Below are 8008 nucleotides of genomic sequence, written 5' to 3'. Positions count from 1 at the left end.
CATCAGAAATCAGAGGCCAGGAGGAAGGGACACAATATTTTCCAAGTGTTGAAAGAAAAGACAGAATGGGAAAGACTAGAGATCTCTTCAAGAAAATGAGAGATACAAAGGGAATATTTCATGCAAAGATGGGCACAATAAAGGACAGAAATGGTATGGACCTAACAGAAGCAGAAGATTTTAAGAAGACATGGCAGGAATACACAGGAGAACTGTACAAAAAGATCTTCATGACCCAGATAATCACGATGGTGTGATCACTCACCCAGAGCCAGACATCTTGGAATGTGAAGTCAAGTGGGCCTTAGGAAGCATCACTATGAATAAAGCTAGTGGAGGTGATAGAATTCCAACTGAGCTATTTCAAATTCTAAAAAATGATGCTGTGAAAGTGCGGCACTCAATATGCCAGCAAATTTGGAAAACTCAGCAGTAGCTACAGGACTAGAAAATGTCAGTATTCCTTCCATCCCAAAGAAGGCTAATGTCAAAGAATGTTCAAACTACTGCACAATTGCACTCATCTCACATGCTAATAAAGTAATGCTCAAAATTCTCCAAGCCAGGCTTCAATAGTACATGGACCGTGAACTTCAAGATGTTCTAGCTGGATTTAGAAAAGGCAGAGGAACCAGAGATCAAATTGCCTACATCCATCGGGTCATGGGAAAAGCAAAACTCCAGATAACATCTACTTCTGCTTTACTGATCATGCCAGAGCCTTTGACTGTGTAGATCACAACAAACCATGGAAAATTCTTCAAGAGATGGGAATACCAGATCACCTCACCTTACCTGCCTCCTAAGAAATCTGTATGCCAGTCAAAAAGCAACAGTTAGAACTGGATGTGGAACAACAGATTGGCTCCAAATTGGAAAAGGAGTACATTGAGGCTGCATATTGTCACCCTGCTTATTTAACTTATACACAGAGTACATCAAGCAAAATGCTGGGCTGGATGAAGCACAAGCTGGAATCAAGATTGCTGGGAGAAATATCAATAACCTCAGATATGCAGATGATACCACCATTATGGCAGGAAGTGAAGAGGAACTAAAAAGCCCATCGGTGAGGGTGAAAGAGGAAGTGAAAAAGCTGGCTTAAAGCTCAACATTCAGAAAACTAAGATCTTGGCTTCCAGTCCCATCACTCCATGGCAAATAGATGGAGAAACAATGGAAACAGTGAGAGACTTTCTTTTTGTGGTCTCCAAAATCACTGCAGATGGTGACTGCAGCCATGAAATTAAAAGATGTTTGCTCCTTGGAAGAAAAGCTATGACCAACCTAGATAACATATTAAAAAGCAGAGACACTACATTGCCAACAAAAGTCTGTCTAGTCAAAGCTATAGTTTTTCCAGTAGTCATGTATGGATGTGAGAGTTGGACCATAAAGAAGGCTGAGCATCAAACAATTGATACTTCTGCACTGTGGTGTTGGAGAAGACTCTGAAGAGTCCCTTAGACTGCCAGGAGATCAAGCCAGTCCATCCTAAAAGGAAATCAGTCTTGAATATTTATTGGAAGGACTGATGCTGAAGCTGAAACTCCAACACTTTGGCCATCTGATGTGAAGAACTGGCTAATTGGAAAAGATCCTGATGCTGGGAAAGATTGAAGGCTAGAGGAGAAGGGGATGACAGAAGATGAGATGTTTGTATGGCATCACCTACTCTTGGACATGAGTTTGAGCAAGCTCCGGAAGTTGGTGAAGGACAGGGAAGCCTGGCGTGCCATCCATGGGGTTGCAAAGAGTCAGACACAACTGAACGACTGAACTGAAAGAAAAGAGCTGTCAACCCAGAATCTATAACCAGGGAAACATCCTTCAACAATGAGAAGAAAATTAGTGCATTCTCAGGTAAAGGAACATTAACCAGGGGAATTTGCAACCAGCAGATCTAACTAAAAGAATGACCAACGGGATGTTCTGAAGCAGAAGGAAAGAGTAAAAGAAGACTTGGAGTACCAAGAAGGAAGAAAGTAGCAAAAAAAAAAAAAAAAAAAAAAAAGAGGGTAAGTAGACTTTCCTTTTCCTCTTGAGTTTTCTAAATTATGTTTAATGGTTTAAGAAAATATTATAACACTGATGGATGTGGTTCTAAATTTATGTAGAGGGAGGAAATTTTAGATAATTTTATTGTAAACAGGGAAAGTTAAAGGATGGAGGGGAAGTAAAGTTCTCTCTAACTGGTAAAATAATAATATAGGTGGACTGTGATAAGTTAAATACACATATTACAATACCCAAAACTGCCATTTAAAAAGTTATGCTGTATGCTAAGTTGCTTCAGTTGTGTCCAATTCTTTGCAACCCTATGGACTGTAGGACCGCCAGGCTCCTTTGTCCATGGGATTTCCCAGGCAAGAATATTGTAATGGGTTGCCACTTCCTTCTCCAGGGGATCTTCCCAACCCAGGATTTAAACTTGATTTTCCTGAATTGGCAGGTGTGGGTTCTTTACCAGTGAGCCACCAAGGAAGCCCATAAGTCAAAATAGCAATCTAAAAATGGTCAACTACCCCACAGGAATGTAACGGGATAATAGAGAAATGAAAAATGGAGAAAACTTAAAGAATAATAAAATAAAATGGCAGACTTGTGTCCTAACATCTTGGTAATTATACTAAATGTAAGATATCTGAATACATCAATTAAAAGCAGAGATTGGCAGAGTATATTAAAACACACTCCAACTATGTACTTCTTACAAGAAAAATGTTTCAAATATGGTAGAAATAGGTTGAAAATAAAAGGGTGGAAAAGTTCAATCTACAAATATTAATCATATAGAAGACAGAAGAAATGACTAAATTAACATCAAATAAAATAGACTTTGGACTTCCCAGGTGGAGCTAGTAGTAAAGAACCCGCTTGCCAATGCAGGAGACATGAGAGACATGGGTTCAACCTCTGGTTCAGCAAAATTCCCCAGAGAAAGACATGGCAACCCTCTCCAATATTCTTGCCTGGAGAATCCCATGGGTAAAGGAGCCTGGCAGGCTACAGTCCATAAGGTTGCAAAGAGCTGGATATGACTGAAGTGACTTAGCATGCACACACACAAAATAGACTATAGAACATAGAAAATTACTATTAATAGATACAGAGAGACATTATATAGTGATAAAAAGGTCAATCCACCAAGAAGACAAAGCAATCCTAAATATGTATTCCCAAAAATAGACATGTAAAATTTGTGAAGCAAAAACTGACAGAACTGAAAGAAGAAATAGACAAATACAGAACTACATTTAGAGACTTCCCACTCCTCTCTCTCCACAATTGATAGAATAACTACAGTGAAAATGAGCAAGGATATAGAAGAGTTCAGTGACACCATCAAGAAAGAGGATCAAACTGATATTTAGACAACATTCTACCACACTTGTTTCAAGTGCACATTGAAAGTGCACTAAGATAGACAATATCCTGGGCTATAAACCAAACGTCAACAAACTTAAACCATTCTTGCTCCCTTCCCACAGTGTTATCAGGCTAGAAACCAATAACAGAAAGACAACAGAAATTCTTCAGCACCCTATCAGCAGCATTATGATTCCCTAAAGGATCACCTGGGATCCAAAGAGCTGGCTCGCTGGAAAAGACCCTGATGCTGGGAAAGACTGAGGGCAAGAGGAAAAGGGGACGACAGAGGATGAGGGAGTTGGGTGGTATCACTGACTCGATGGACAAGAGTTTGAGCAGCTCCAGGAGTTGGTGAAGGACAGGGAGGCCTGGCATGCTGCAGTCCATGGGGTCGCAAAGAGTCAGACACGACTGAGCAACTGAACAACAGAAGGATCATCAGAACTGAGAAGAGGGCTTGGGGTGGCCCTCCAAGCCAAACGCTTAAGTTTCCCTTAAACTCCAAGGGACTTTTCTGGCCTTGGAAAACACTCATGACACTGTGGTGAAGGATGGAAGAGTAAGGGGTAAATGATCATTTCCCCCTTTTCCTACCCATTGCTGAAGCTAATCTCCTTTGTTGTTGAAGAGAAGAGAGGATAAGATTTTCTCCACACTACATCTATCCCTTAATTTCACCACTCACCCACTCCTTTTCCACTTTGAGTGCATGTAGATGACTTTGGCCAAGAATGAGCCAATTCAGTCTCTACTTACCAGCCTCTGACCACCTCTCACAGCATAGCTGACACTGTAGGCATCATTGGTTGTCATTAATGTTGGTGAAAATTCTGAGGGCGGCTGCCTGGTCAGCGGTGCACATCTAGGGCCATGTCAAGAATCAGCCTCACAGAACACTGAAAGCACCATGGGTCCCATCTCTGAAGCACCATGAGTAGCATCGGCCTCCATCTGCCTGGAGTGATTTCAGGGGCTCTGGCTCTTTTCTCGAAGCATAAGAGAGATTACAATCCTTTTTAGAAAAAAAGGAGGAAACTGAGGCTCAGAAATCTTAGATGACACACACAAAGCACCCCTCCTCCCCATGCAGTATCTACAACTACAGTTTAAGTCTTTTAATTCATTCTCCTTCTGTTCCTTCATGCATATTTTCAGCTCCAATCTATCACCTCAAGGATAGGTTGTGGGAAATGGGGAAATGAAACCACAAGCCACAGTTTGATGGGAAGAAATCTGGAATATGAAATACAATTTCTCTTCCCTTGTTTGTGCTCAGTTTAGGGGGAAAAAAGGAAATAAGAAACATTACTGATAAAGAAGTGGTGAAATCACCAACTCTATGGATTTGCCTGTTTCTCCATTTATTTCTGTCAGCTTTTACTTCTTGAATTTTGAAGTTCTCTGGGATTTTTTGAAGCTCAGTTACTTATGAGGAGCATCACACTCAGCATAACTGTGTCTTGTTGATGAACTAACCTGTTTACCAAGATGAAGGGTCCTCCTTTAGCCCTGATAAAAAGATAGGATCCTTCTCAGCCACTTTGTGTGATATTATAGTTGCTGTAGGTTTCATATACTTAATTGATGTATGATATATCTTTTCCAACTTTGCTACATTAGCCTACATTAACCATCAACTTCCAGATGTTCAAGCTTTCTAAATCAAGCTGAATTTAGAAAAGGCAGAAGAACCAGAGATCAAATTGCCAACATCCACTGGATCATGGAAAAAGCAAGAGAGTTCCAGAAAAACATCTATTTCTGCTTTATTGACTATGCCAAAGCCTTTGACTGGGTGGATCACAATAAAATGTGGAAAATTCTGAAAGAGATGGGAATACCAGACCACCTGACCTGCCTCTTGAGAAATCTGTACGCAGGTCAGGAAGCAACAGTTAGAACTGGACACGGAACAACAGACTAGTTCCAAATAGGAAAAGGAGTACGTCAAGGCTGTATATTGTCACCCTGCTTATTTAACTTCTATGCAGAGTACATCATGAGAAACTCTGGGCTGGATGAAGCACAAGCTGGCACCAAGATTGCCAGGAGAAATATCAATAACGTCAGATATGCAGATTACACCACCTTTAGGGCAGAAAGTGAAGAAGAACTAAAGAGCCTCTTGATGAAAGTGAAAGCGGAGAGTGAACAAGTTGGCTTAAAGCTCAACATTCAGAAAACTAAGATCATGGCATCTGGTCCCATCACTTCATGGGAAATAGATGGGGGAACAGTGGAAACAGTGTCAGACTTTACTTTTTTGAGTTCCAAAATCACTGCAGATGATGATTTCAGCCATGAAATTAAAAGACACTTACTCCTTGGAAGGAAAGTTATGACCAACCTAGATAGCGTATTCAAAAGCAGAGATATTTCTTTGCCAACAAAGGTCCATCTAGTCAAGGCTGTGGTTTTTCCAGTGGTCATGTATGGATGTGAGAGTTGGACTGTGAAGAAAGCTGAGCGCCGAAGAGTAGATGCTTTTGAACTGTAGTGTTGGCAAAGACTCTTGAGAGTCCCTTGGCCTGCAACGAGATCCAACCAGTCCATCCTAAAGGAGATCAGTCCTGGGTGTTCATTGGAAGGACTGATGCTGAATCTGAAACTCCAATATTTGGCTCATTGGAAAAGACCCTGATGCTGAGAGGGATTGGGGGCAGGAGGAGAAGGGGATGACAGAGGATGAGATGGCTGGATGGCGTAACTGACTCAGTGGACATGAGTCTGAGTGAACTCCAGAAGTTGGTGATGGACAGGGAGGCCTGGCAGTGCTGTGATTCATGGGGTCGCAAAGAGTCAGACACGACTGAGCAACTAAACTAACTGACTGATCCACTGTGGACCCTGGTGGATCCAGGGAATTCGAAGGGGAGATGGAGTCGGCGAGGAGATTTAGCGAGAGATAAGGAAAGAATGTTGTAGATAAGAAAATAGAGGCGAGAAAGAGGCTGATATTCCTTGGTTTACATAGAGAACCAATAAAACTTCGAGACAAGAAGTTTGCCATGTTCACGGAGGCCACAGGTGCCCTCCTGGTCTCCCAAGGGAGTGAAGACATAGAACGTCTTCCCTTTCAGGTCTTAGAAACCCGGGCAGATAAGTGAACACAGGGAGCCTCTACGCTCCAAGGGATGGCCTGAAACACAGAGGGAGAGGGAGAGAAAATGATTGACACGGGGAGACCAAGTTGCTTCAGTGAGCGAGGCCCAATAACTTTATTTTCAAAAAGACTTTTATGCCTTTTCCCACAAACGATGTGTACATTATCTTCTGGCCTTGGAGGCCTGTGAACATTTAAGACCCTCTTTTGATAAAGGCTGCTCAACCAGAAAACTTATTTTCCCTTGAAGTGTTTTTTCTTTTTATTTCTAATCTATGTCAGCCTCAGAAAGTATGAAACAAAGTTACATTTCTCACGGAGCAAAGATGCACTAAGTTACAACAAAGAAAGAACCAATTAGCTCAAAAGTCTGGTGTGGTTAGTTTCAAGGCTACTATTTTGTTTTCTTACATTCCAACTATGTTAGCTAACGCACTCCCAGGTGCACAGTGGATAAGAGATATGGGAACTTAGCAACAAGCATTGGCCCAATAATGAACTCCTACACCAGCACTACTCTAATAACTTTTAACTCTTTGAAAGGCTCTATGTTTCAGGCTTCTCATGCCTCTCACAGTTGGGAGGCATAGCGGTAAAAGTCTGGATAGACCTGCCAAGCAAGCTAGAATGCTAACAGAGGGGGTTTGATCTGAGACATTCCTTTTATATGCAGGAGACTGTTAACTGGAGCTCTAAGTTAACTTTTTCCAGAGAAAGGTGGTCGGGAATAGCCCCTGTTAATGTCAGAAGTGTAAGTGAAGGCATAAAGCAGTAAAGTAGGCAGACTGTGGTTTGGGAGGTGCTCGAGAATTCTAGATGCTCGAGAATTTCCTCCTTCCTCATGACCTTTGCCATGGGCAGAATTCCCCATGCCAGCTCCCGGCACTTTTCCTATTTGGAACCAGTCTGTTGTTCCATGTCCAGTGCTAACTGTTGCTTCCTGACCTGCATATAAGTTTCTCAGGAGGCAGGTCAAGTGGTCTGGTATTCCCTTCTCTTTCAGAATTTTCCACAATTTATTGTGATCTATACAGTCAAAGGATTTGGCATAGTCAGTAAAGCAGAAATAGTTGTTTTTTCTGGAACTCTCTTGCTTTTTCAATGATCCAGCGGATGTTGACAATTTGATCTCTGGTTCCTCTGCCTTTTCTAAAACCAGATTGAACATCTGGAAGTTCGCAGTGAACATATCGCTGAAGCCTGGCTTGGAGAAATTTGAGCATTATTTTGCTAGCGTGTGAGATGAGTGCAATTGTGCGGTAGTTTGAGTATTCTTTGGCATTGCCTTTCTTTAGAACTAGAATGAAAACTGGCCTTTTCCAATCCTGTGGCCACTGCTGAATTTTCCAAATTTGCTGGCATATTGAGTGCAGCACTTTCACAGCATCATCTTTCAGGTTGAAATAGCTCACCTGGAATTCCATCACCTCCACTAGCTTTGTTCATAGTGATGCTTTCTAAGGCCCACTTGACTTCACATTCCAGGATGTCTGGCTCTAGGTGAGTGATCACACCATCGTGATTATCTTGGTC

This window comes from Ovis aries, chromosome 4 (assembly GCF_016772045.2).
Source record: "Ovis aries strain OAR_USU_Benz2616 breed Rambouillet chromosome 4, ARS-UI_Ramb_v3.0, whole genome shotgun sequence".
NCBI lineage: Eukaryota > Metazoa > Chordata > Mammalia > Artiodactyla > Bovidae > Ovis > Ovis aries.
This window is presented reverse-complemented; position numbering follows the sequence as displayed.